Source organism: Cervus canadensis, chromosome 29, assembly GCF_019320065.1.
Source record: "Cervus canadensis isolate Bull #8, Minnesota chromosome 29, ASM1932006v1, whole genome shotgun sequence".
Classification (NCBI taxonomy): domain Eukaryota; kingdom Metazoa; phylum Chordata; class Mammalia; order Artiodactyla; family Cervidae; genus Cervus; species Cervus canadensis.
This window is the reverse complement of record NC_057414.1, coordinates 29,409,433-29,437,133: the sequence shown is the minus strand read 5'-3', so window position 1 is coordinate 29,437,133 and position 27,701 is coordinate 29,409,433. Positions and strand designations below refer to the sequence as shown.

At 41.0% G+C, this 27,701-nt stretch overlaps 2 long non-coding RNA genes across 2 annotated transcripts in view; one reads left to right on the top strand and one right to left on the bottom strand.

The window, feature by feature from the left end:
• LOC122431126 overlaps positions 1 to 9,569 on the top strand; it is a 21,510-nt gene extending 11,941 nt beyond the window's left edge. The window contains exon 3 of the long non-coding RNA XR_006266450.1: positions 9,558 to 9,569. This is a non-coding gene — a long non-coding RNA (uncharacterized LOC122431126). The remainder of the gene's footprint in view (positions 1 to 9,557) is intronic.
• On the bottom strand, positions 7,492 to 27,701 carry LOC122431125. Its single transcript, XR_006266449.1, has 3 exons — positions 27,557 to 27,701; positions 23,055 to 23,058; positions 7,492 to 7,503 (listed from the first exon to the last, which is right to left on the bottom strand). It is a non-coding gene; the product is annotated as an uncharacterized LOC122431125 (long non-coding RNA).

Sequence of the window (27,701 nt, the reverse complement as noted above, 5' to 3'; positions counted from 1 at the left end):
TTTCTTGAGCCAGATGGACTGCTGTTCCATAGCAAAAAGTAAAATAGATCATAAAAAAAATGTTCCTATATATCTTCATTGGGCATTCTGAAATCATTTTCAAAACTGACCTGTTATCAATTTTGGTTACAGCTAAAAATGAACACATGTAGTAATTTTAGATTGATATTAACAAATACTGTGCAATTAATAAAAAATTCTTGCCAATAGGTACATAAAAATGTGCTCAACATCAGTGATCATTAGGGAAATGCAAATAAAGACCACAATGTGATATCATTTCCAAGCCTGTTTAGAATGACTGTAATCAAAAAGATAAGAGATAACAAATGCTGGCAAGGATGTGGAGAAAAGAGAACTCTTGGGCACTGTTAGTGGGGTTATAAATAGGGGCAGGCAATAAGGAAAACTGTATTGAGTTTCCTCAAAAAATTAAAAACAGAAGTACCATATGATCCAGCAATTCTACTTCTGGGAATATACCTGAAGAAAAATGAAAACACAATGTGGAAGAGATCTCTGCACCCCCATGTTCATAGCAGTGTTATTTACAATAGCCAAGACATGGCAACAACCCATGTCCATAGATGGATAAAGGGATATAGAAGTTGTGATATATATGCATACACATATATGTTACTCAGCCATGAAAAATAAAAAACTCCTGCTGTTTTCTATTTTTGACAACATGGATGGGCCTCTTGAGGGCATTATGCTAAGTAAAATAGGTCGGGCGGAGAAAGCCAAATACCATATGATTTCGCATGTACGTGGAATCTAAAAAAGCGAGAAACCGAAGTCAGAAAAAGAGATCAGATGTGTGGTTACCAGAGGCAAGGGCTAAAGAGAGGGTGAATCAGAAGAAGGAGGTCAACAGCCTCAACGTCCAGTTATAAGATAGATGGACACCAGGGATATAACATACAACATTATGACAATAGTTAACGTTGCTGTTTGGTGTATTTGAAAGCTGTTAGAGAGTAAATCCTCAGAGTTCTTATCACTGGGAAAAATATTTTTTTCCTCTTTTTTTTTTTTGTATCTGTATGAGATGATAGGTATTCACTAAATTTCTATGGTAGACATTTCACCATGTGTGTAAGTCAAATCATTGTGCTGTAGATCTTAAAATTATACAATGCTGGATGTTAATTATATTTCAATAAAACTGGAGAAAGAATAAAACAAAAGATATAATATTTATTAAGTTTATTTCTAATAAAAATATTTGTAACATAGTTAGCAGAAAACCCTACTGATGTAGTTAAAAGTCTCATTATTTTCTAAAATAGAAGTGGTTACACACTATTTAGCTGAAGCGTGACCTATTTATTAACTATTCACTCACTATGAAATCTTCAACCATAATTCATGTTGTTAATCTTTTATTTCTTAATGAAAGGAATTGACACACACACACACAAAGCAACAAACCTAGGGACACACATTTAAGGTTCAGAGACACAAAGAGCAAGTCATTGACAAAGCAAAGCAGGGAATGACAATGTCTTCTGAGTCCTCTAGTCAATTTTTTTGGGCTTCTATATTGGAGTTCCCCAGGAGGCGCTAGTGATAAAGAACCTGCCTGCCAATGCTGGAGACATAGACACAAGAAACGTGGGTTCGATCCCTGGGTTGGGAAAATTCCCTGGAGGAGAGTACGGCAACCCACTCCAGTATTCTTGCCTGGAAAATCCCATGGACAGAGGAGCCTGGAGAGCTACAGTCCATAGAGTCACAAAGATTCAGACATGACAGAAGTGACATAACATACACACACACATTTTTATACTAATGGTAGTTTTAATAATGACATGTGATTTTAATAATGACATACATGATGAAAATAGTATTAAACGTGTTAATGCAACCTGAGTGAAATATAAAAACGTAACTTTACATCTATGTTTGGAAATGGGTTATTTAATTATTCCGCAATGGGATTCATCCAGCTAAAATATATGCAAAAATAGTTTCTAAACTGGAAGAATTGTGATCTAAAGACGACTAATATGATCATCATTTTCCCAGCCATGTTACCACTAATATACAAGTAACTACAGACTATAGAGAATAATTTGACTTGTTCAGGATAATGCTGGCCAAAACTCTGGAGAGGAATTGGATAAAACAAATGTTTTTATTTTTGTAATGCATTTTGTCCCAAAGCCAAGACTTACAGGATTTTGCTTGGAATTACATTCTGTTATTTGCAAGCAAAGAGTTCCCTTGGCTGTTAGATTGGCAGAGCAAGTGAAATACTGCTCATCTGAGGCTATTTAATCTTAAGACTCTGAAAAGATCCAATCTATTACTGCTGCTAAATTTAACCTCCTGTGAGCCATGCTTCGGGGCATGAGGTTCACCATTGTCCCAGGATGGAAAGTGAAAGTGTCTTCTGCCCATGGTTTGGTTAACACACTCAAACAGAATCAACAAGATAGAATCTGTCCTTATGAAGGGTGAGCCTTCAGATGTTTGTTAACAGTTATTTCTTTAGGGCCTGCTGTGTATTCAGGCTCGTTGTGAGGTCCTGGGGCTATTTCTGCTTCTAGGGAACCCGGAGTCTAGTAGTGGGGAGAAATGCATAAACACATGATCATGTTAAAATGTGACTCTTACTATATTACCAGTAGACACAGGGTGCTATGGTGTTTCAGAATTCAAAATGACTAGCTATCTGCGGTTGGAACTGGGGTGGGGTTATACCACCTACCTACTGCTATGTAACACACCTTTCCAGAACTAAGTGGGTTTAAGCAATTGGAGTTTATTTGCTCATGTTTTTTCTCTGAAATCTGAGCTGAGGCACACATTTCTTCCGTTGGTATTTCCTGGAATTACTCAGGGTGATTCAACCAGGTCAGACAGACAAAGAAAGGTGCTCACATCCCTGGTCATTAGGTCGGATGTCAGGTTACCAGCTGAGCATCTTGGTTCCCCTCTGTGTGGCCCCTCCAGCAGACCAGCCCAGGTGTTTGACAGGGTGGCTGCAACTTTCCAAGAGAGTGAGAGCAAAAACCACAAGGCCTCTTGAGCTGAGGCTTGGCAGCCGTATGATGTCACATCCACTGCATGTTATTGGAGACAACAAGGAACTGGTCTATTCCAGAATCAACAATGGTGGAAACCATCCCCACCTCGTGATGGGAGGAGCTGAAAAGAGACTGTAGCCATTTTAACAGTATTAAAGTTATAAGGTATTCCTCCTCCTGACACTCAAAGTCTGGGGCAGGATTTTTCCTCTAAAGAAATACGTCGCTGCTTTTTCACTAGTTCTAAAAATGACTGTTCTTTGCTCCTCAGTGGGTGCTTTCTGTCTTTTTTCTTAACTTTTTATTTTACGCTGGAGTATAGTTGATCAGTGAGACTTCTCAGGTACCACTAGTGGTAAAGAACCCGCCTGCCAATGCAGGAGACAGAAAAGACACGGGTTTGATCCCTGCGTTGGGAAGATCCCCTGTAGAAGGGGAGGGTAACCCACTTCAGTATTCTTGCCTAGGGAATCCCATGGACAGATGAGCCTAATGGGCTATAGTCCATAGCGTTGCAACCCAGGGATCAAACCCAGGTGGATTCTTTACCAGCTGAGCTACCAGGGAAGCAGGGTGGCAAAGAGTTGGACAAGACTGAAGTGACTTAGCACACACACGCGCACACACACACACACACACACACACACACACACACACACACAGAGTTGATTAACAGTGTTGTGTTAGTTTCAGATGTACATCAAAAAGATTCGGTTATAAATATACACATATCTGTTCTTTTTGAAGTTCTTTCGCCAATTAGATTGTTACAGAATACTGAGCAGAGTTCCCTGTACTTTCAGTGGGTCTTTGTTGGTTATCCATTTAAAAATTGTTTTTATTAAAAGTGGAAGCAAAACCCCTGGCCTATAAAAAAACTTAATTTTTATCATACATTGTAATAAAACATCATATGGATTAAAAAAAAAAGAAATTGTAGCCATTTTAACCACGGCATTTAGTTAGGGAATATGTCAAAGGAAGTCCTTCTAAAACTGAGTCTTAAATGATTTATATTAGTTTCCTATTCAGGTGTGCGTGTGTGTGTTGGGGGAGAAGATATTCCAGAAAAGACAGAGGAAGCATTCCAAATGCAATGATTAAGATGAACATGAGCAAAAGCATGGTGCAATATTTGTGAAATTACAAGTAAACATATATGGATGAATACAGAATGCATCATAGCTGCCAAGGGTAGGGAGTGACCTGAAGGGGAATAACAGTGAAAGGAGGGACGGAAGTGAGTCTAGGATGATAGGTTGGCAGATGGTTAAAGGATTATGAGAATGATGAGTGATTTACAACATGTTCTCTAGATGTTGGGTAACCAGGGATCATTTTTATAACAAGTTTCAGGCCTATGTAGCCTGTGGAAGTCACTGAATAAGAATCTGTTAGATAAATAAAAGCAGCTTAGTGAGGTAGTTAGAGTTGCCATTCTTAAAAAATAGGGTGCAGGACTTCCCTGGTGGTCCAGTGGTTAAGACTTCACTTTCCAAAGTAGGGGATGTAGGTTCAGTCCCTGGTCGGGGAGCTAAGATACCACATGCCTGGCAGCCAAAAAAAACAAGCAAATAAAAAACAGAAGCAAAATTGTAACAAATTCAACAAAGACTTAAAAAATGGTCCACATTAAAAAAAAGTCTTAAAAAATAGGGTGAAATTAAGTATATATAGACTTGGGAATCATGTGGTGGGTGAAGATAGAAATTTCATGCTAACCCTTACCAAGAGCAGCAGGCTGTTTTACAGGGGACCAGCTCCTCTCAATTTACTTATTATGAGTATTAGATAATCTTTATATCTGCAATCTGCTATTTTTGAAAACCTCATCATAGTGGTGAAGGGCTCTCGAGATGTTTAAGTTGATTAATCTTGAAAGATCAAACAAGGCCAGAAATGGAGAGGTCACCTCTCTGTGTTTTCAGGATGAGGGTGGAATGACCAGAGACGATAGACTTGGAAACATGAAAAAGAGATCCTTGAAATGCAGGGCCTGGTGGTTTTTAACGTATTTGGAGGAAATATCAATGGCTTTTAGTTTGTTTTTTTTCATTGGATTTTAAAAATGGGCCCTGAATAGAGTTTAACAAGATGTTGAGAGAGAAATGTTGAGAGAGTTTGAAAGACCAAAAGCCACACTGAAGACTGGATTCATAAATATTCCAAACCTAACATAGCCTTTCGCAGACTTTCTTTTTCTGGCAAAATGAAACAAAAGTTTATTTTTTTGCAATGTTTTCTGTAAATCACAAAGGCATTGAATATTTCTGAATGCCCTCAACTCTACCAGCTCCTGTAAATTATCTCTGGAAAGACTGTTAGTACCAATGAGTTTTTCAACTTTGAGACAAGAAATACTGGTAAGCTTTATGGTACCTAGGTGAGGTCTTGGGAGAAAACATTTCTGTTCACTTTACTTTCAGGTTAAAAATGTTTCTAATTTGGGACTTCCCTGGTGGTCCAGTGGCTAAGACTACACACTCCCAATGCAGGGGACCTGGGTTCAATCCTTGGTCAGAAATTAGATCCTGCGTGCCACAACTAAGACCTGGGGCAGCCAAATAATGTAAAATGAAATAAAAATGCTTAAAAACAACAAAATGCTCCTAACTTGCTTGCAGCTTTCTTTATGTCCTTGATCTAACTGAGGCATGTAAACCTTTCACAAACTTATTAAATCATCCTTTGCTAGACAGACCTGTAATGTCATAGAAAGCTTTGCCACTTAAAGCCTAGTTTGGACTATTGCCCAGACTGGACATCTATTTTGTTTTTTTTTCTTTAGCAAAATTCCTCCTCAATGAATCAAGCCATCCCGGGCTGGGATAGAGACTCTAAGATGTGTTTTGCTCTCAACCAGTGGATAATTGGGATTGCTTGTCTTATCTGCCTGCAGACTCTCAGTCTGCTGGCCAAATATATGCTGGCCACATGTGAAGGAGTATTTCCCTGCCAAGCACAAACCATAGAGAGTCATCCTTAATAATTTCATGAGTAAACAATGTGGTGATTGGTCCCAGCTCTTGGCGTGCTGGGTTCCAGGGGCTGCTGCTGCTGCTAAGTCGCTTCAGTCGTGTCTGACTCTGTGCGATCCCATAGAAGGCAGCCCACCAGACTCCCCCATCCCTGGGATTCTCCAGGCAAGAACACTGGAGTGGGTCGCCATTTCCTCTTCCAATGCATGAAAGTGAAAAGTGAAAGTGAAGTTGCTCAGTCGTGTCCGACTCTTAGCGACCCCATGGACTGCAGCCTACCAAGCTCCTCCGTCCATGGGATTTTCCAGGCAAGAGTACTGGAGTGGGGAGCCATTGCCTTCTCCGGGGTTTCAGGGACAGCTCTGGCCAATAGGAGTTGGATTAGAAAGTCCCACCCTGTCCATAGACATCCTTAACAAGTGCAGTGGGTAGACAACATCTGAGAGGAAGGCAGAGCCCCTCAGCGGCTGTTGGCAGAGAACCCTTTGGCTGCTTTTCCAGGCTAGGAGCACAGTATTGCCAGAAGCCCAAAGACAAGTTTTCCTCTGCCTAATTAAGAAGATGCTGCAGGAAGCAAAATAGCCCAGGCAGAGATCTTGGGCTTTCCCAAGTGCTCCGTTCTGCATGTTAAGTCTCTTCAGTGATGTCCGACTCTTTGCGACCCTGTGATCTATAGTCTGCCAGGCTCCTCTGTCCATGGGACTCACCAGGCAAGAATACTGGAGTGGGTTGCCATTCCCTCCTCCAGGGGATCTTCCCAACCCAGGGATCGAACCCACGTCTCATGCCTTCTGCAGTTGCAAGCAGGTGATTCCCTGGTAGTTCAGATGGTAAAGCATCTGCCTACAATGTGGGAGACCCGGGTTTGATCCCTGGGTTGGGAAGATCCCCTTGAGAAGGAAATGGCAACCCACTCCAGTATTCTTGCCTGGAAAGTTCCATGGATTGAGGAGCCTGGTAGGCTATAGTCCATGGGGTCGCAAAGAGTCAGACACAACTGAGCGACTTCACTCACTTTCTTAACCACTAGTGCCACCTGGGAAACAATGAAAGGAAGGCCGCTGCTATCTTTGCCTGATTCCATTTTGATGGAATCGCAGCACACTGTATGCATTCAAGGCTGCAGCTGCTTAATTTAAAGAAGAGTTGTGGGTAGTGACAGAGGACAGAGAAAGCTTCCTGCAAATTGCCTCCATTCCCACCACCTTCAACTCACTTTGAAGGGGTAGAGAATTTCGAAATCCTCAGTGAAAATTTCTCAAGTGTTACCATGAGGCTTTCTCTTCAGCAGTATCATGGGGAACTGCATGACAGCAGTTAGATTCTCTGCATTGAGTGGTTTGTTTCATGTACAGACCAGCTCTTGACCTCATTGTGGTCTCCAGTCCCAAGGAGAATTAGCACCACTTGGCTGAGTTTCCTTAGCAACTAAGTAAGTTATCATGTAACAGTGCATTGTTTGTTTAAAGAGTTGTCTCTCACACAGTTTTCTGAACAACTTTACAGAGACCAGTATCTTCAACTCCTCAAAGGAAGATCAACACAGAAAATGCTTCACAATATTTGTTGGCCTATTCAATATCGATATTGACACAGGTCAATGGAGGGACCCTTCTGTCTGCTATTTAAACTTTCTTGTCACTTCCAGTATCTCCAAAATGCAAACCAATAAAATGTAAGAATCAAATGACTTAATATTGCAAACTAATTAAGAGTCCAGAGGTTCTGGAATTAGATCTTGGTGTGAATCTCAGGCAAAATATTGATTATGCAATTTTAGGCAGATTATTTAAAATTTCTATACCTGCAGTTTTTTATTTGTAAATTAGTGTAATAATATTACCCAAATTATAGTTTTGTGAGAATCAAATAAAGTGCCTGATATATCATAAACATTGAGCTATTACTATTATTACCATTATACCAACTAATTCCATTATCTTCAAGTATAGGATACCATACTGTTGTCATTTTAAGGTTGATATTTTAAAGGGCTACCATAACATTTCTTAGGGCTTCCCTGATGGCTCAGATGGTAAAGAATCTGCCTGCAATGCAACAGACTTGGGTTCAATCCCTGGGTTGTGAAGATCCCCTGGAGAAGGAAATGGCAATGCACTCCAGTATTCTCGCCTGGAGAATTCCATGGACAGAGGGGCCTGGTGGGCTACAGTCCACAGGGTCTCAAAGAGTTGGACATGACTAAGTGACTCACACACACACACACCCCCCACACTCATCCCATAACATTTTACCAGTTGTCCCTTGTAACTATTACTGAGTGTGAGTAAGATGTGGTACAGCCTTTCTCCAATTGCTCTTTTGTTTTTAAAGATGCTTGAACTCTTTTTGTGTTTTTTCTCATATTTTCTTGGCCACACCACATACCATGCAGGATCTTAGTTCCCCGATAGGGATCAAATTCATGCTACTTGCATTGGCAGTGTGGAATCTTTCTGTTTTAGAGTAATGGTCTAATTTTTAAAATTTATTTATTTTTAATTGGAGGATAATTGCTTTACAATATTGTCTTGGTTTCTGCCATCCATCAACATGAATAAGCCATAGGTATACATATGTCCCCTCATTCTTGAGTCTCCCTCCCACCTCCCTCCCCAACCCACCTCTCTAGGATGTCATACAGCAAATTCCCACAGGTTATCTATTTTACATATGGTAATATATGTGTTTCAATGCTTCTCTCTCCATTCATCCCACCCTCTCCTTCCCCTGGTGTGTCCACAAGCCTGATCTCTATGTCTGCGTTTCCATTGCTGTACTGCAAATAGGTTCATCGGTACTATCTTTCTAGATTTCATATATATGCATTAATATATGATATTTGTTTTTCTCTTTCTGCTTACTTCACTCTGTACCACAGGCTTTAGGTTCATCCACCTCATTAGAACTAACTCAAATGTGTTCCTTTTTTATAGCTGAGTAATATTCCACTGTATATAGGTACCATTGTTTCTTTATCCATTCATCTGTCGATGGACATCTAGGTTGGGAAATGCAGAGTCTTAACCACTGAATCACCAGGGAAGTCCCAAGGCCCTTGAATTCTTTGGAGAAGGTGCATTATAAAGCTGAAGAATAAGAATTCTAATTATTTGTGTCACCAACAACTGCACCAACAGTCAAAATAACTAGGGATTCCTCCAAGGATTTTAACAACCTTTAGAAGGCAGTATTTCCAGAAATTATCACGTCACCGGGAAATTTAGTTTTCTGCAGTAGAGTATGGTAATGCACTTAGCTGTAAGGCTCTTATTTTCAAACAATTTGCATCAGATTCATCTGTGTTAGGAAAGTGGAAATAAAAAAAATTGAGTCAGCTAAAATTGATTGTCTCCTTTCATTGGCTTCTGGGATTCCACTCCACACAAACAACGACAATGCCAGCTGGTATTTCAGCTGGAAACATCTGCAGGACCCTAAATCTTTCTTTGCATCATTTTTTTTTCCTGTTAAACTTTTTCTCTCTTCTGTCGGTGATTGCACACATTGAACAAAAGTGCGCTTGGGAAAGAGACAGTTACAGCTACAGATGGTGTGGAATAATAAGATACAGAACAAAATATAGAAACAAGGGGACTATTGAATAACTAGGACAAAGGCTAAAATTACATAAAATGTTCAGGTAATCAGAGAGAAAAGAACATTATGAAATCAAATCAGTTTTTAACATGTAGATATCACCCAGTGTTTTTGCTACAGCTTCCAGTAAAATCTCCCAGTTCTACACATTACTGATAGTAAAGCTATTGATTAGTAATTGTTGTTGCTGTTGAGTCGCTAAGTCGTGTCTGACTCTTTGTGACCCTGTGGACTGCAGCACACCAGGGTCCTCTGTCCTCCACCGTTCCCAGAGTTTGCTCAAATTCATGACCGTTGAGTTGGTGATTCTATCTACCCTCTCATCCTCTGTTGCCCTTTTTTCCTTTTGCTTTCAATCTTTTGCAGCAACAGAGTCTTTTCCAGTGAGCCGGCTCTTAGAAGATGCATAACTCATAATTTTCATCTAATAGTTAATTGATGCAATCATGCAGATGTATCATATTATTATAAGAATGTAGCATTTTTATAAATTATTATGCAACACTATAGTCATATAATAATGTAAATATATTATTGTATTTATTTCAATAATAGCCTTGTGGTAGTATCTATTTCACTGATGACTTTCCTTTCCGATCCGATTTATATATTAGAAAAGAATGAATGTGAATCACCAAGCCATCCTTGGGACAGAGTCATTGATCACGTGTATGATCACTGGAGGATCATTGGAAGATCAGTCATTCTTTAAGGCCCCTGAACATGAGGGAACTCATGCTTTATAGTCTAGAAGCAATAAGTTACCCCTCAGTAACCAAGAATATGCACAGTAACTCCAGAAGTCCCCACCCTCCAAAATGTGTGTAAGCTGAGAGAAAAGAAAGGCTGAACTAGAGAAATATTCCTACAATAGTGTTTGTAAAAGAACTTCTAAAATCATTGTATCTGAACTACGTGTAGGGTGTTTGTTAAAAATGCAGAATTCAGGGCCCATCCTAGATCTGGACTCAATCTTTGGGGGTGGCTAGTTAGCTTAATAGGCCAATAGGTAACCCTCTGGCACATTAATGTTTGAGAATTCTTGACCTAGAAAGTCAGGGAGTTGGAGGAACCGGAGAAAGTGTATGGATACCAAGATTCCTAAGCTATAGGCTTTTTCATATGAACCCTGAGAAGTGCTTCTTGGGACCATTAGCATTGATTCATAAATAAAAACACCGTGAGGCTGCCCATAGCTAACTAAAATATCCAGTAGAAAAGTAAGAATTACATTATTACTATTACCTCCAGTTACAAAATACTTTTCAGAAAACTCATATCCTGGGAAAAGCGAGCATAATTACATTCTATCACATTTCTCAAAGTCTTTGGGTAATGGAATTTGTGACTAGTTAGTTCTCTGAACTGCAAAACTCTCTATTTGACTGTTATGTATTTTAAGTCTACTGTTCAGTTAGATTCCTTTTTTCACTTTCTCTCTAGAATTCAAATCCTTAAAAAAATGTGGAACAAATTCCTTCCCAGACTGATGAAAAACAGTCTTCTACAAATTGTAAGCCCACATGTGGGAACTCAGGACTTTGTATACAGATGTATGTGAATGAATGGTTGTGCAAAGAGTTAGAAACCATTGCCAGCACCGTCTAATTGGCACTGGTCACCAACCTGGCAAAGGCCCTAGCATTGCATTCTTTATTTACATTACTAGTAATGTCATTTATTATGTTACCCAATTCAAGAGGGTCTCTGCAACCACAACTCTCCCACAGATTGACACTTGCATTGGAAATCTGTAGAAGCACCCTTCATGAGGGTTTTTTTTTTTTTTTTAAGCTGTCTTTTGTTTCTGTTATCTGCAGAATCTTTCTGGAGTCTGTAATACATTAGGAGTTCAAACAGGAAAGGTGACTGCAAATGTGCTTTCCAGTTTGACCAGATGTGCAGCCAGTGTCATGAATTCAATTATACTATAAATAGAACACAGAGGCATGCTATTTACCACTTGGTAATTAATAAAATGTGCCGAATGCTAGGACGTATCTCCTCCCTATTACTCAGTTACTAGAACCACCATTCTTTCAGTGAAAGACAGGTCCTGCAGATGTTAGAGAATGGATTTCATAATGGGAGTCTCTCTATAATAGCCTGAGAAAATATAGCTTCAACTGCAAGCCCAAAGAGGCTGCAATTCTTTCCTTTTCCCCCCAAAAGTAATAAAGATGAAGACAAGAGAGAGGTTTCAGTGAAGAAGAAAAAAATCTCTGATCTAATTAAATATGTTTCAAATCTTGAAGGTAAAGAGTAATGTTCTTGTCCAATTGGGCTACAATAGTTGCAATAAAATTTAAAATGGGAGAAAACATAGTAATCTATTCATCTGTCTCATGTGAAGAGTTTTCAACCTATTTCCCCCACTGTGATTTCAGGTTCAGACAGTAAGGACAATTTCTGTGTGTCAGTTTCCTGCTGAGTCATATGCAATGAAATAGGAATTATATCCAGCATCATGTGAGTAAGCCCCAAAGTTAATGAAAGAAGTTAAAAACTTGGAGAAGGCAAAATCTATCTATCAGTTCACTTCAGTTCAGTCCCTCAGTTGTGTCTGACTCTTTGTGACCCCATGGACTGCAGCACGTCAGGCTTCCCTGTCCTTCACTATCTCCCAGAGTTTGCTCAAACTCATGCCCACTGAGTTGGTGATGGCATCCAACCATCTCATCCTCTGTCACTCCCTTCTCCTCCTGAACTCAATCTTTCCTAGGGTTAAGCTCTTCACATCAAGTGGCCAAAGTATTGGAGCTTTAGCTTTAGCATCAGTCCTTCCAATGAATATTCAGGACTGATTTCCTTTAGAATTGACTGGTTTAATCTCCTTGCTGTCCAAGGGACTCTCAAGAGTCTTCTCCAGCACCACAGTTTAAAAGAATCAATTCTTTGGCACTCAGCCTTTTTTATAGTCCAACTTTCACATCCATATATGACTACTGGAAAAAACATAGTTTTGACTCTTCAGACCTTTTTTGGGAGAGTGATGTCTCTGCTTTTTAATATGCAGTCTAGGTTTGTCATAGCTTTTCTTCCAAGAAGCAAGCATCTTTTAATTTCCTGGCTACAGTCACCATCTGCAGTGATTTTGTAGCCCAAGAAAATAAAATCTTTCCACTTTTTTCTAAAGGGTACCAGAGATGAAAAATCCAGGGAAATATATAAGTTGCATTTTTGGGTGGCCGGGTGTATACACTTTCTTGATAAAGTGCTTTCCAGTGTAAACGTTAAACCAGCCACTTAACATTTGCCTGCTTCCACCCTATGAGAGCTAGGGCAGGCATGTAAACAGAAATGCAAACTTCCCAGAACAACATTCCTGCTGAGGACACAGAGATTATTCATTCAAATTCAAAATAAGTCCAGTGTATATGTTTCTCTAACAGCAGGGGCAGGAGCTTGCCCATTCTCCCCTACTTCTCTGTCTCTCCCTCTCCCCCTTCCTCTCTGTCAGGCGACAAACTTAAATACTGTCACTCTGTAAGCATGATGATTGATGCTTGGGTCGATCTTTCCTGTGGCTGGTCTGGGTTATACCAAGCTCTCGTTTCCCCCAGCTGCTTCCGATGTGACTGTTACATAAGATCACACTTGCCTTGCTCACTCCCTTACTGGAGGAACCGTTGTGGTTCAGTTGCCCCTAAATGTATTTCAGAGCCAAGTCGTATACAATAGAGGCAGGAAGACATGGCTCTGTGAACAGTTGTCCAGCAAAACTGAGTGGAAAGTTCAGAAATTATACAATGAATTTGAATATGTTGAGATGTGGCTAATACTGGACTAAGGAAAACTATTTGTTTACATGAAAGATACCCTGATCTCACCCCCATTCAATTCAAGTGTTTCTTAGACATCTCTGATATTTTTTTAAATGATTTATCTAGCAGCAAATTCATTAGATTTACATCCCATTCATTGGGTTTACATCCCATTTTTATTAGCTGTCCGTCCCACTTTCTGTGTACTTTTTTTTAACCATCTAGGCCATTCTCAAGCACTCCAGAATGTAGTCACTTAGAGTTGAGACTCTGGCTAAGATCTGCCTTAAAAATTGATGATGGAAGAGGGAAAAGATGTTTGTTCAAGATGTCATGTATTTCTGAAAAAAAAAAAAAAGATGAAACTGTAAGAAGGAGGGAAGAAAAGGAAAAAGGAAGAAAAAGAAGGAAGAGAGGATAAAAAGGAAGGAGGAAGAAAACAAAGACAGAAGGGGAGAGTATGGATGGAAGGAAAAGTGGAAGGAAAAAGCATCAATACAACTATTTGTTGACTACAATTACTTAAGGAGGAAGCGTCCAGAAATAGCTACCTTATGTGACTGCCTGAACCTTGAGGCTGTTGCCCCTTGGTTCCAAAATGAATATGCTATCTGAGTACGAGGCACAGAATCAAGTTCTGATTCAGTGAATTGGTGTTAGGGTGGAAAAGATCCATTAAGTCATGTTGTTGCTTTGTTGTTAAAAAAAAATAAAAATAAGTGAGCCCATAGTATTGGCCTCTGGGGCTTAATCTCGTCACATTTCAGAACAGTCCAAGCTTGAAGGCTCCCACCATTTCCCTCAGAGACTATTTCATCATCCAGATGATCTTAGACATAAGGAAGTTTTCCCAGTTATTATTCCCCAAGTTCCTTTTTTTCTAAATGTTACTGCATTATTTACACTATTTCACTCTGCCTCATTTTTATACCTGGGATTTTATGGCCTTCAAGTACTAGAAGATGGTTGTCATTTAACGCTCTTTATTCATCCTGTGGCCAAGAGAACACAAAAGAGTTATTAAGTTGGACATTCCTGGAGGTTGTTAAGCTCTATTCATAAATCAGAAATCCAAAAGTCTTGGGAACATGGACATGTTAAAAGGAAATTTAGCTTTTATATACACATTTGTTTGTCAATTCCAAATGCTTCTGTCAACTGAGGTGTCCACCAAAGTTCTCATCGAATTTTGTGTATGAATGAAACTAGCGTGAGAATGGAAGAGCCACAGGCTTTCTGATTAAGAGGAAAACTCCTTTCATTATCGTCTGGACTACTTTTCCAGTAGCATGGATGTGAGAGTTGGACGGTGAAGAAAGCTGACTGCTGAAGAACTGATGCTTTTGACCTGTGGTATTGGAGAAGACTCTTGAGAGTCCCTTGGACTGCAAGGAGATCCAACCAGTCCTTCCTAAAGGAGATCAGTCCTGAATACTCTCATTGGAAGGACTGATGCTGATGCTGAAGCTCCAATGCTCTGGCACCTGATGTGAAGAATTGACTCATTAGACAAGGCCCTGATGCTGGGAAAGATTGAGGGCAAGAGGAAAAGGAGACGACAGAGGATGAGATGATTGGATGGCATCCCCAACTCGATGGATATGAGTTTGAGCAGGCTCTGGGAGTTGGTGATGGACAGGGAAGCCTGGCATGCTGCAGCCCATGGGGTTGCAAAGAGTCGGACACGACTGAGCAACTGAACTGAACTGTACTGACTTCTCTGTATACTGCTGAGACATCGAAATATTTCTCTCAAGTTATCTATCCTTCAGCCTTCTCTAGTAAGAGATACACAGAGATAGAACAAGATAAACTCCATGAAACATATTAAGCTATTTTTCAGAGGCAACAGCATAATTCCCATCTTCCATGAGACTGTATGACATCTCCTCGCTGCCCTGGAGGGACCACAGCAATCACAAAACTCAGATTCTTTGAGCATCCACTCACAGATCAGGGATTCTGGAAACTCAGTCTACCTCATTCAGTTCTCAGATCCTTATAAGACAACTTGTCACCAATTCACAATGAGGAACATAAGCTTAGAGAATGAATTAACTTGCCCAAGTTCTCACAAGTTTTCACTGCTGAAATTACAGTTTGTCACTATGGGATGGATTTGGAGTTCCATGACAGTTTCATTGTGTGACACATCGAAGTAAGACTACACGTCAAAGCACAAATGCTTAATTGCCACTGGACCAGCTTGATTCTTCATGGAGAAAGTTTACTTCTGTGACAGCCAGCTAATTCGTAAATTCAGTATTTAATTAGGACCTAGTATGTTCCTGGCAATCTTTTAGTGCTGGAGACACTGTGGTAAACGGAGTAGGCAAGCATCCTGCTCTGACAGGGCTCACATACTAAATAAAATAAATATTGGGTTGGCCAAAAAGTTTGTTTGGGTTTTTCCCTAAGTTGTTACTGAAAAAACCCGAACAAATTCTTTGGCCAACCCAATACATATGATGTGTATTTTATCAGAAAGTTACAAGTACTGTAGAACAAATAGAGCAATAAAAGGGGGATAGAACTACAAATTAAGAAATAAATACATTTGTAGTTTATCAGAACATTCTGTGTGCTAAGAAGAACACAAAGCAGGAAGGGTGGTTAGATAGGGTTGGAATGAGGAGGGAAATTCTTTCTGCAGGTGACATGTAGACCAAGACTTAATTAAAGAAGGTGAGGGAGTGAGCTGGGTGAATTCCAAGGAATAAGCACACTGGGTAATCCACTGCAAAGGCTCTGAGGTTGGTTGTCTAATGTGTTCAGGGAAACATATGAGAGCTAGTCCAACAGGGGTAAAGTATATGAGGGAAAGAATGGTAAATGACGCTGTCAGAAAGTGGTAAAGGAAGGTTCTATTGTCTCTTGTAAGTCATTGGGAAAACTCTTGATTTTTGTTTTGAGTGAGATGAAAAACTGTTGGATGGTTTTTCGCAGAACGACATTATCTTGTTTACATTTTAAAGAGTCACTCTGGTTGCTATTATAAAACTGTGCTCCCTATAGAAAAGCAGGGGTCAAAATAAGGCCTATTAAGGCTTAGTAGCTAATAATGATTCCACATCATAACAATAGACTTTTCTTAGACTCTGGTACTTACTTTATATTCATTATTGCATTAATTTTCACAACTTATGTGATGGCTGTCATCATTATGCCCTTTTTTGTAATTTGTGGTTGAGGGTTTATGTAATTTTTATAGCAGTTGACCCAACACATATGTGGGGGCATACTTGACTTGAATAAATTTAGTTGTTTTGAAATAAGTTTTAATTAATATAATATGAATATATTTGAGACTTTTATGACAACTGGTATGGTAATTGGAGATATCAAAGAAAACAAATGACTCTCAATCCTAAATACACATAAAAATTACCAAGAGCTTTTAAATTATATCTTGGCTTCTTCTTCTGCCCAGATTTCCTTGCCCTCTTCAAAAAAAAAAAAAGAAAAAACGTGTGTGGACTTTCCTGGTGGTCCAGTGGTTAAGTTTCCGCCTTCCTCTACAGGGGTGGGGTGAGAGGCAGATTTGATTCCTGGTCGAGGAACTTCAGCATGCTGCAAGTTGTGGGCAAGAGAAGAAAACTCCCAAAACTGTGTGTTTATCTACTTTGAAATGTATAATTTTAAAAAGTAAATTAAAAATATAGTACTGGCAAACTCTGCTAATAATTCTTAATTAACAGCTAAACAACTACGTGGACCAACTCAAATGTTTATGAAATAAAAGAAATACTGAAAAATAAACAAATAATCAGGTTTCTGTAGAGAGAGATGCAGCACTTTTGGCCCTCGCAAATGGAGATGTTTTAAATAAGTGATGTATTGGCAGAAAAGGGATTCTTATGGGTGGGGCGTTTCTCATTTTCTCACCGCTCCCCCTCTGAGACGGCCCAGGCTGTTTACAAAGACTTTGCAGTAGTTTCTTGTTAAAACTGGGCTCAGGCAATAGCTGAGGGCGGCGGGGGAAGGTCAGGACCAGAAGGCTAGAAATAGCCTTTGAGACAGGCAGAATGGTGAGCCTCACACAGGGAATCAGCAGGAGGAAGGAATATTCTACAGATAGGTAGGGGTTACTCAATAGGGACCAACTGCAGTAAGAGGCGAAGCCAGCACTACAGAAGCTTAATGGAGCAGAGGTCTGCTTCTTGTCCTGTTAGTGGACAGTATGGGTCCATGGTGGTAGAGTGGGCTGTCCTGTCCTCTGCCGCACACTTAGGCATGTGGGGACCCAGGGTTCCTCCAGTTGGTGGCTCTCTGGACTCCAGGGTGTTGGCATTCTCTATAAGATTCATCCCTGAACAAAGCTCAAAAAGAGACAGTAGAGAAACGTGCCAAATTCTAGCGGCCAGTCCAGAAACTTACCCTCACTGCCTCTGCCAGAACTCAGTCCTGTGGTCCCATCTGAGAGGAAAAGGAGGAAAACGGGTAGAATTACCTGCCCAAGGAGCCTGGGGAGCCTGGGGATGTGCCATTAAAAGTAACCTTTGCATGAAAAGCTATTTCAAAATTATTTTCAAAATTACAGACTGAACTCTGCGGAGTATACCCAGGATATCACAGATATCTTTCAACATGATCTGATCAATGATCACATTTGAGCTTTAGAAATAGAGTCATTGGTATATGAGATAATGAGTATCAGCTGCCTGGGATGGACTCGTGGTGAATGAGGTCCAGGGCTGGATCCCACCTTCAGGGAGTCCTAATGATACACGTGAGTCAGAGCCAAGCCATGAGAAAAGCTTAGAGGTCTTTCTGTTCTTCCTGTTTCGGAACAAGATTGGAGATAGAATCTGAGGATAGACAAGATCAGGATGTGGATGTTTTAATTGTCACAGCTGCAGTGAATGGAGTGGAGTGAGGAGAAAAAAGATTCATCGTGGTTTTTATAGTTCGGAGGGCATGGTCTCACCCTGTCCCTCTGTAGTCCAGATGCTGGTTCTCGGGGAGGCCTGGAGCCGTCTCAGCTGGGACCGGCTCCTAGAGTTGCACTGGCCCTTTGTTGGTGGCAGGTGGTGGGAGGGACTGTGGTTCAGAGGCTGAACCTCAGTTCAGTTCACTGAGCTCTGTGTTAGTGAGAAAACCACAGCTTGCCTTTTCTCAGAAGCTTCTATGGACAGACCTCATGATAATGTACGTTGCTATGGGCATGATCTCTTCTCACTGCAAGATGGGAAAAGCTTTGCATAGTCCGCCATTTCCTGACATTCTCCGTAACAAAGAGTGTTCATGGGTATGTGTGTGCACCTGCATACGTGTGTACCTGTGTGTAAGAGAACTATAGGAAACTAACTTTAAAACCACGTGTCTTAAGAGACTTCTGGTGTCCATCCAAGGATAGGTTATGAGCTTCTGCTCTAGCTGCCCCAGGTGTAGAGCTAACTTGTTGTCCTGAAATTCAGACCCTCCCTCAACTCATATCTCCTTATTGTGAAGCCCATTTTTCAAGTTGGACATAAAAATCACAATGTCACAAAGGCAGGGGATCAAATACTAGTTTCCTATTTGTGTATATTTTCCCCAAATGTCATAAAATGTTTTTTTATTATTCCTCCCAGCCAGTCATGCAAACAATTTTGATCCACAGGCTTGGAACCAAAGAAATAAAACATGAGTCTAAGAAGAAGAAAACAGATTTGGAGCCTAGAAGTTATTGCTGTGTGTTTTTTTCCCTTTTGCCTCAATCCTAAATTTCATAGTTTTTCTTTTTTGGTTTAGGAAGTTTGGTTGAATTTGCCTCAATATTTTCTTATATATGAATACTTTTGGCTTCACGATAGGAAAATCCATTGTTTCCTTTTGCCCACCAATCAGTTAGCCAGCCAATCAATAAATGTTTATGAAGATCCTATTATATGTAAAGGCAATCTGTTAGGTAGTTTGAAGATGAGGAAGGTCAATTTAGCCTATACACACACACACACAGAGAATATGTAGTCATATCAAGGTGGAAAAGTGAAAGTGTTAATAACCCAGTCATTTCTGATTCTTTGTGACCCAATGGACTGTAGCCCTTCAGGCTCCTCTCTTCATGGAATTCTCCAGGCAAGAATACTGGAGTGGGTAGATGTTTTCTTCTGCAAGTGATCTCCCCAACCCAGTGATTGAACCCAGGTTTCCTGCATTGCAGGCAGATTCTTTACTGTCAAAGCCACCAAGGAAGTCCATGTTTTCATATATATAATTATATATCATATGTGGTATATATTTACATGTTGTAATTATGTATATGTAGCCATCCAGAAAAACATCTAATACTGCTTCATTGACTACAGTAAAGCCTTTGACTTCGTGGATCACAACAAACTGTGGGAAATTCTTAAAGAGATGGGAATACTAGACCAACCTTCCCTCTCTCCTGAGAAACCTGTATGCAGGTCAAGAAGCAACACTTAGAATCTGACATGGAACAACGGACTGGTTTAAAGTCGAGAAAGGAGTACATCAAGGCTGTGTATTGTCATTCTCCTTATTTAACTTACATGCAGAATACATCATGTGAAATGCCAGGCTGGATGAATCACAAACTGGAATCAAGATTGCCAGGAGAAATATCAACAACCTCAGATATGCAGATGATATCACTCTAACACAGAAAGTGAAGAAGAACTAAAGAGCCTCTTGATGAGGATAAAAAAAGGGAGTGAAAAAGCTTGGCTTAACACTCAACATTCAAAAAACTAAGATCATGGCATCCAGTCCCATCATTTCATGGCAAATAGATGGGGAAAACATAGAAACAGTGGCACATTTTATTTTCTTAGTCTCCAAAATCGCTGTGGACAGTGATTACAGCCACGGAATTAAAAGACACTTACTCTTTGGAAGAAATGCTATGACAAAGCTAGACAGAATATTGAAAAGCAGAGACATCACTTTGCTGACAAAGGTCCATATAGGTAAAGCTATGGTTTTCCCATAGTCATGTATGGATGTGAGAATTGGACCATAAAGAAGGCTGAGTGCGAAGAATTGATGCTTTCAGATTGTGATGTTAGAGAAAACTCTTGAAAGTCCCTTGGACAGCAAGGAGATCAGACCAGTCAGTCCTAAAGGAAATCAGTCCTGAATATTCATTAAAAGGACGGATATTAAACTGAAGCTCCAATACTTTGGCCACCTGATGCGAAGCACTGACTCATTGGAAAATACCTTGTTGCTGAAAAAGATTGAGGGCAGGAGGAGAAGGGGGTGACAGAGGATGAGGTGGCTGGATGGTATCACCAACTCAATGGGCATGAGTTTGAGCAAACTCTGGGAGACAGTGAAGGACAGGGAAGCCTAGCATGCTGCAGTCCATGAGGTTGCAGAGTCTGATACAACTTAGCAAATAGGCAACAACAAATATACATTTAGTACCTATTATGTAATAGGTATTCTGCAGAGTCATCATTGAGCTGGTTTGTCATTTTGAAACATGGGCAGGGACAATGGAAATTTTAAAAGTCAGGTGAAATGGCTCAGCCAAATACTTTTGCAATAATTGCTTGAGAGTCTGTTCCCAGGCATTTGTCTTCTGTAGGGACCAGCGTGACTCTGCTGGGAAAATGGGCCATGCAGACAAGGGGAATGACTTTCACAGCAGGACCCGGGCCCTCTGCCTGTCTGTAATGATACATAAAGAAGACTGGGCTGAGTTCAAAGATAGGGAACATCAATCCTTGATAACACACATTTTTTTAGGATGGTGCGAGGAGTCAGGAATGTGTGACATGACGTTTAGGGCAAGAAATGACAGATGAGGCTGCTGAAAGACAGGGCTCTTGTTACAGTACAAGCCCTCCTTTTCTCCAGAGTTGGAAGTTCAACCCACAGGTCTCACAGTTCCGAGGGAAGGGTGAGGTTTCGAAACAGTTTGGGACATCCTGGCCAGGGGAGTTCTGGGATTTACGAAAGCCTTAAGTCACACAGCACCGTTGAGAGTGCAGCGGAGTTTTGAAGTCATAACTTCTAAATCAGATCTGCTTCATCTGCAGCCATAGAGACACCGCGCAGCCACCTTCTGTCTGGATCAGCAGCCCTCTCAGCCTCCCTGCGCCCTCCTGCCTGGCTTGCCATCTTGCCCTCGGAGTCTCAGAGGTCACCTTCTTTAGAAAATGTTTTTTCATGACTCTAGAGACTAGTTAGATTCCCAGCCTAGGGGCTCAAAACAGGACTGCGCCTGGACTGTGTAGTATTTTTCACACTGCGTACTTTTCGCTTGTCTGCCTCAACCTCTGAATTAGTTCCTCTGAGGGCTGCGTTTGGCTTGTGTTTTTGATGCAGCGCACAGCGCCTGGCAATATGACACCCTCCATAATGCTGCTTCGCTATCAGATGGATCAGAGTGCTGCGTGTCTTCCAGAGCTCGGCCTGCGTTAGAACGCCAGGCCTTCTGGGAGCCCTTGCTTCCGGTTGCTATGGAAATGGTGCTGCGTTTCACTTAATGCAGAACATCTGAGAACCGGCCTGTGTGGGAGGAGTCCTGGAATGCAGGACAGTGAATGGCTCATTAGTATCAGTGAAACTTTCCTCCACGTGCAGAGGCACACACACCATTAGCATCTGGCCCCGAGTAAGTGGGAGACTCCGACAGATGTTGGAAAGGCTCTGTGGCCTGCGCCTCGTCATTCACAAAATTGTTTTTCTTGCTCTTCTCTTATCAGCCTTGAGAAAATCAGAATGATCTTCTCAATAACCCTAACTCTATATCCTTTAAACTGGACCCAATCCGTCTCCCCATTGTGGCTTCTGGAAGGAAAGAGAAAGGAGAAAAAAGATGGACAGGTGAGCACCGTTGTTAACATTATAGCTGGGAATTCCCTGGTGGCCTGGTGGTTAGGACCCTGAACTTTCACTGAGAGGGCACGGGTTCCATCTTTGGTTGGGGAACTAAAAGCCCATAAACTGTGTTGTGGCCAAAAGCCAAAAATAAATAAATAAATAAATAAAATAATAAAATAAACTCACATAATACTATATGTGTTAGGCACAGGGCCTTTGTGTGTGTGTATGTGTGTGTGTGTGTCCCTGTATTAATTTCTTAGGGCTGCCATAACAAAGCGCTGCAAACTAAGAGACTTAAACAACAGACATCTACTGTCTCACTGCTCTAGAGGCCAGAAGTCCAAAATCAAGGTGTTGGCAGATTGGTTCCTTCTGTGAACTTTGATGGAGAATCCATTCCAGGGTTCTCGCCTATGTTCTATAGTTGCAGGCATTCATTGGCTTGTAGAGGGTCCTCTTCTCCCAATGTCTTCAAATCATTTTCCCTCTCTATGTATTTGCCTCTGTGTCCAAGTGTCCTCTATTTATAAGGACACAGTCACCATGGACCCAGACTCTTCCGAATGACCTCATCTCACCTTGATTATCTGCAAAGACTATTTTCAAATGAGGTCACATTCACAGATACTAGGGCTAGGATTGCAATATCTTTCTGAGGGACACAATTCAATCCATATTGTACAGTAAATGGTTTAAGGCCATATTAAGGTAAAAATCTTCTCCCTTTTCCATTATTTCATGATTTAAGAAAGAGAGACTGAGAGAGGGAAGTATTCTGCAAAGACAATTGTCAAAAATGGCAAAGTCCAACTAAAGACAGATGAAAGTGGGAAAAGTTATTACCCATTGCTATCCATTGCTAAGGGGCTTCCCAGGTGGCACTAGTGGTGAAGAACTCCCCTGCCAGTGCAGAAGAAGTAAGAGGCATGGGTTTGATCCCTGGGTCAGGAAGATCCCCTGGAGGAGGGCATGGCAATCCACTCCAAGTGTAACTGCCTGGAGAATTCCATGGACAGAAGAGCGTGGTGGGCTACAGTCCATAGGACCACAAAGAATCAGACATGACTGAAGTGACTCAGCATGCATGCACACATGCATCCATTGCTAAATGTTTCTCTCTTACTGGTTTGTTACTAACTGAAATTTTATTTCAAACTAAGATGAGTACTACTGATGCTAGTCAAAACCTATTTCACACATTTATTCTACAAATATTTATTGAGACCATGATGGGCTTACAGGATTCTAGGAGGTAAAAAGCTCTGAAGTGAACAAGACAGATCCCTACTCCCATGGAGCTTACAATACAGTGTGCAGAGACAGTCAGCAAAGAAGCAAACCTAATTTCATTCATTTATATTTATACTTGTTTACATTTAATCCCTCATAATAAAATGTCAGGTAGTAAAAAAAAATCAAAACCAGGTAAAGGGATAGAAAGCTTCTGGGCATGATAAGTTTGGCTGCTCAGAGAAGGAAAGACAGAGTTCCAAGAAAGCCAGCTAAGAACCATACTGTATCTGAGAAAAGGGCCTTTCATTGCAGAGCAAAGAGCAGGTGCAAATGTCCTGGGCCAGGAGCATGCTTGGCAGGTTTGAGGATTTCAGAATTCAGAGCCCTTGAACCCTTATTTAATTCAGCAGTGAGGGCCAACAGGAAGAAAGGAATTAATTTAGACAAAGAGTAGAGTCAAAACCATGAGGCAAATTTAGAACAAGGAGAAGAATCGTATTGTAATAGAGCATAGCACAGAGATCATAAAATAAGGAGAAATATCAGCAACGATGACCATTTCCGTCTTCATTATCAAAAAATCAAACAGTATCAAAACAAATATCTTTTTTTGTTTTTGTCCTTGACTTCATACATAGTTTGCCAGTTTTGGTCTAAACTTTCTCTCAGTGGGAGAAGGCGAGGGTGGGATGATTTGAGAGAATAGCATTGAAACATGTATACTATCATATGTGAAACAGATCGCCACTCAGGTTTGATGCATGAGGCAGGGTGCTCAGGGCTGGTGCACTGGGATGACTCTGAGGGATGGGATGGGGAGGGAAGTGGGAGGGGAGTTTAGGATGGGGAACACATGCACACCCATGGCTGATTCATGTCAATGTATGGCAAAAAAACACTACAATACTGTAAAGTAATTAGCCTCCAATTAAAATTTAAAAAATAAACTTTCTCTCAGCCATCCTTTCTTTCTGGTCACCCACTGCCAATGGCAACTCATTAAGTGCTCACACAAACCATTGGTCATCTGTCCTGTTGATCCTTCACACAGTCACCAATTATTTCTGTAGCCATGGTTCCATTCCCAAAACACTACTCTCTGCCTCCAAAATATGAACTTATTTCCCTTTCCCCACAATTGTGGACCTGTACCCATCACTCAGGTCTGCACACCCAAAGACCCAAGAGCAAATAATTCAGAGCAGGGGAGTATTTGGGGATACTTAATGAGAATACTTATCCTTTAATATATTTATGTTTCTCCAGTCAGTCCAGGAAATGTCCTGGCCTGCTCCCCCTTCCGCTACACATTTGTTGTAGCTCTGGAACCCAGGGACCATGTGTGTGCAAGATGACCATGCCCTTCGGGACACTGTCATTTGTTCCAGGAGGTAAAGCTCAGCTCAGCAGAGACAAATGACATCTTTGATCTCCTCAGTTTAAATGATGAACTGGAGAGGATTCATGGTTGTTGCTGTTGTTGTTCTAGAAATATGGATTTGTAAGATGAAAATTTTACAAACTTGGGAGAGGTCAGGTTTTCAACACTTGGGTTTGAAGAATCAAAGGAAATGAGCAGAGAAGTGCAGGGTGGGGAAGAAAAGGGGAGAGAGAGAGATTCAGACAGAGATGGAAATAAGAGAGAGGAAGAGGGGTGGGAGGCGGGGAGAGGGAAAGGAGAAGAGGGGGCGGGGGAGGGAGGGAAGAGAGAGAAATAAAACAGAAGGAGGAGGAAAATGGAGTCAAAGAAAAAGTCTCTTGAAAGCATTTAAGCAAATTCTTTAAGTTTGTTCCCAAAACTCAGTTGCAGCCCTGCTCCTGGATTTTGTGGGACACCCTTTTGGTTTCATTAGAATATATTTCTGCTAGTGTGCAACCAAGGATTCAAATCATTCAGTCTTTTTTTAGATTTTGCCTCCACCCCAGTGTCTGTCTCTGGGCACTCCCACCTGATAAGAGGGTGAGTCTGTTAGTATCATTTTGGAACTTGACAAATATGTCTACTATGCCCATCATTTTGTCTCCTGAAGTCAAATTTGCATTCTTCAAGTAGCTACCATTTGCTGTCCTGAAAGAAAACAAGTAGGCTATTTTTAAGTTATACTACTGTGTTCTAAGTTAGGAAAATTTGAAGAATTGAATTACAAAAAGATTCTTCCAGAACTATTTCTGAAGGCACTAGATACTTAACCAGAAAGATACAGAAGTGCTAAAAGTTGAAGTCTAATGGTTACCTTCAATTGAAGAATAAATAAAATGAAAGCAAGACACATCTGGAAAGATAATTGTCAGTAGAGGAGCAGGATTCCATCTGTAAACGTGCACACAGATCCTCCAAATATAAGGCATACAGGATGCATAGATTTGGGTAGGATGACAGAGGTGAGTAGTAAAGAGATCAGCAGGTATCTAATGTATCCTGTACACCAAGCATTCAATATGTAAGTTTAACACATCTTGTGGAATTTAATTGCTATAAAAGTCTATCACACAGATATGGATGAGGAAATTGAGATTCAGATCATTTAAACCACTTATCCAAGACTCTGTGGCTGTTAGAGCTGGGACTAAAACATAGATATACCAAGTTCCAGTGTGCAATATTCATTCCTTTCTCCCTTCTGCCTTCCAGTTTCAATCTGTTCTGTCTTGCTCCCCATTTAGGGTAAAGGTTTACAAAGCATAGTCTGTGGGATCCCAGCATTCTCTGGGGGTGATGGCAGAGTTGAATCCGATACCTCTACTTCCACCTCAACCAGAGATCCTCCACATAGATATCCTTGGTTCAGTGTAATGGGATTTCTGTGTCAGATTTCTTTTGAAGGAAATATTCCATCACTTTAAGAAGTTTGAAAGCCATAACCACAAGCTAATGCGAGGTCATTTTTTCCAGGAATGCCAGCTGAATACCATCTCATCTAGGACCTTGAATAGATACAAATCATGACTTTTGTAAGGATAAAAAAGGAAATTTAGTTCTTTTTAACATGAAATGTAAATAGGAAAAATTAGGTGTAGGGTTAAGTAAATACATCGCATAACCCCACCTGAAACAGGAACAAGGATAGTCACCTAAAGTGGTGAGGAGAGGAAGGACATAATCTTTATGGGACAATTAATAGATAATAACTTTTAAAATAGACACAATTCCCTTCATTATATCAGGGTGCAAAATTCCAGTGACTCTGGCTTCAAATTGCCAAGAGTATGTCTAAGAAGAACCCCTTTCCTGTTAGGAAGATGAGCTGTAAACAGCTCATCTTGGAGGAAAAGTTTCATGACATTGAATTTGGCAGTGATTTTTGGATACAGCACCAAAAACACAAGCAACAAAAGCAAAAATAAGCAAACAGAAGTATACCGAGCTTAGAAAATTCAGTGCTACTTGAGCTTTTTCCATTTCTCATGCGTTAGCTGGTTAATCTGTTGTCTGGACGAGAGGCCCTTCTTCAAAAGTTGTTTACAGGTAAGGATGCTGATGAGAACCTTCACTCATGATAAAATATTGACTTGCATCCTCCTCCCCTGCAAACTGCTCTCCAGCAATCTCCGCCTCATGATATGATTATGACATCTAGGAAACAGCCCATTTCTCTAGGGAATAAAAAGCTCTCTGTCGCTCTCCTCTCTCATTGTTTCTCAGCATAACCTTCCTCTCCCGGCCCCTGGCCTCTGCTCCTACTCTTCTCTAGTCTCTGCCCCATGATCCCACCATGTCCCCAGGCCACGGCTTGAAGTGTGAGCTGCCTTATATGATTTATGGGCCCAGGGAGGCTGAGGTCAGAACACAGATTGTTTGGCAGGCATCCCCGAAGACCCCGTGCAGTGCTGGAGATGCAAGCCCAGGGGACGGTCACAGGATATGGGATCACGTTTTCAAAGAGCAGTGCAAAGCGGCACAGGATATCTGTCACCAGACAAGCAAAACAGTCATTGTTTTCTCCCCACCTTGTGACCCAGACCTGGGTCTGTAAAGAGACAGCAGCTGTGGTCCTGACACCCAGATAAACACCGAATGAAGGACAATGTATTAGAAGGAAGCAAGATGCTATGTTGTCTTGGCGGTGACTGAGATCCCTGGGGCTCCGTTTCTGTCTGGGGTTGTGTGTACCTAAACAGTGTGGGTGAGGTAAGATTCCTGGTGGGATCTGGACATGACTTGTACATGTGGCACAGGGGTAAAGCCTCCGCCTGCCAACGCAGGAGACACAGGAGACGCAGCTTCCATCCCTGGTTCAGGAAGATCCTCTGGAGGAGGAAATGGCCACCCATTCCAGTATTCTTGGCTAGGAAATGCCATGGACAGAGGA